Source organism: Citrus clementina, unplaced genomic scaffold, assembly GCF_000493195.1.
Source record: "Citrus clementina cultivar Clemenules unplaced genomic scaffold, Citrus_clementina_v1.0 scaffold_2, whole genome shotgun sequence".
NCBI lineage: Eukaryota > Viridiplantae > Streptophyta > Magnoliopsida > Sapindales > Rutaceae > Citrus > Citrus x clementina.
The window spans coordinates 4,923,112-4,925,394 of NW_006262688.1; positions in this window are offsets into that span (position 1 = coordinate 4,923,112).

Consider the following 2,283-nt stretch of genomic DNA (forward strand, 5'->3'; position numbering starts at 1 on the left):
TGATGTCAAGATTTCAAAGAAATGAATCAAATAATAACCAATTTGGCATCGTTAATCCTTGACTTGTATCAAATTTTTGTGAATTTCAATTTATCAATAGTTGTTTTGTAAGTTGATCGAACACATCCGTTGTTTAAATTTGTATTAACGAACATGAAGGCGATAGTTACGCTTAATTAACACTTTTTCTTTGCCTTTCTTTTTAATGTTACCCAATGTGCAGCTGAAAACTCTTTTCAAGTCGGTTTGCCAAACGGAATAAGCTACCCGAAAGCCGAATACAAGAAGGCAATAAAAGTTTATAATATTAACCTGAACTAATGTGACGATTTTCTGTAGAAGTCGCATCAAGTCAAACATACTTTAACATATATTAATAACATATTAACTTGATGTCACAGATTCAGGGTTCCTTACATTGCTAAATTAAAAATGGTTATAAGGATCTTTTAGAAGTAGTAATTACATGCGTGGATGCCCAAACGAAGTAAGAAATTTCAATCCATGGCAGCAATACAAAAATGATGGGAAGAGATGAAAATGTGAACCATCAACTTATCCGACCCAATTAAGGGACTGTCTCCTCTGACGAAGTAAAAAATAATCCGATTTTGGTGCCATTAAGAATATTGTATAACTAGTTTTAGGAGTGGCAATTTGGGTTAGGATTTGTTTACTCTATTTGATTCGATGCAAATTAAATGAGTTTGGATTTGAAAAAATTGTTTCGTTTAATAAATAAGTGAATTCTATTCAATTCATTAATTAAATGGATCTAATATGGGTTTTAGAACATTGATTCATTTATTTGTTAAGGATTCGTTTAGTAAATGAGTTATAAACGAATCGAATATAATCCATTCGTTTAAATTAATTTAATTAAATTATTTATTTATACTTAGTATGAAAAAACCTTAAAGTTTGAAGGCTAATATAATAATTATAAATGATAATAAGTTTGTATTTTGTAGGATGTTAAATTTATGCTCTTTTTATATTTTATTTTGTTTAATTTTTGTTTATTAATTATATTTTTGTAAATAAATTCATATTCAATTTATTCCTTATCGGATAAACAAATTGTAAAGGAATCCAGATTCGATTTGATTCGTTTATTAATTCTACTAAATGAATTAAACGAATCGAATCGAATCGAATCGAATATTTGTTTAATAAATGAATTGAATCCGAATCCTAAGATTTCTATTTGTTTAATGAATGAATCGAATTCGAATCAGCAAAATTTTGACCCAATTCGTTTACAATTTGATTTGAATATGACTCGTTTATTCGTTTTGCCAACTCTAACTAGTTTATTGTGTTTTTGATTAAATATTACATAAACTACACACTATCAACGTTATATTGTACTTATAATTTTTTTATTATTTTACTTTAAGTGTACAACGTGTAAGTAAGCTAATTTTCCCAGATCTCTATATTGGGTTTTGAGTGTAAAATGATAAAATGATTTGACATACAAATACGGTTGGAAAAGTATCATAATAAATTACTATTTTAAAGCATAATTTTGAGTGGACCTACTTTGTATAAGTGAGAGGTAATAATATGTACTTTTATACTTAAAATGATGCTTGGGTGAATAACAATGCACAAATTACACCATTAATTGCATTGACTAAGAGTTGGAGTTACAAAAAATTGTAGTAGCTAGTTAAATTTAAAATTAATTACGAAATTAATTCCAGAATATATCACTTGTAATTGCCAAGTAATTCAGAATTTATAATAGGCAATTAAATTTATATTTTAATATGAGATTAAATCTCGAATTTAATATGTGGTTAATGAAGCCGCATTTACATTTTGAATTTAATTTAAGAATGAAATAAAAGGTTTAACGACAACAATTATACTTTTAATTAGCTACTGTACCTAATAAGAAATTAAATACATCAGTTACAAAATTTTAGCAGTCAAATTTGTGGATAAAAATGCCTCTCATACAATTCTATGAATTGACATTCTTCTTCACTTCAAGAAAATGGCTAGGAATAATTTAAGAGAAATAAGGATAGAAGAATAAGAAGACAAACTTCAATACCTCCTTTGTCAATGTCATATATCATCAATGTCATTTATCCAATTTCCATAAAGTTTAGAGACAATGGAACTTTTTTGTACAATAACCTCTTAGTGCGCTAGAATTATTCATTACCATTGTCTCTTGGAAAATAGGCACTGTTCAAAACCTAAAGCACTTAATCTCTAGCGCCGAATTTATTTTAATGAAGCTATAATATTATGCAGGTAGGGGATGAC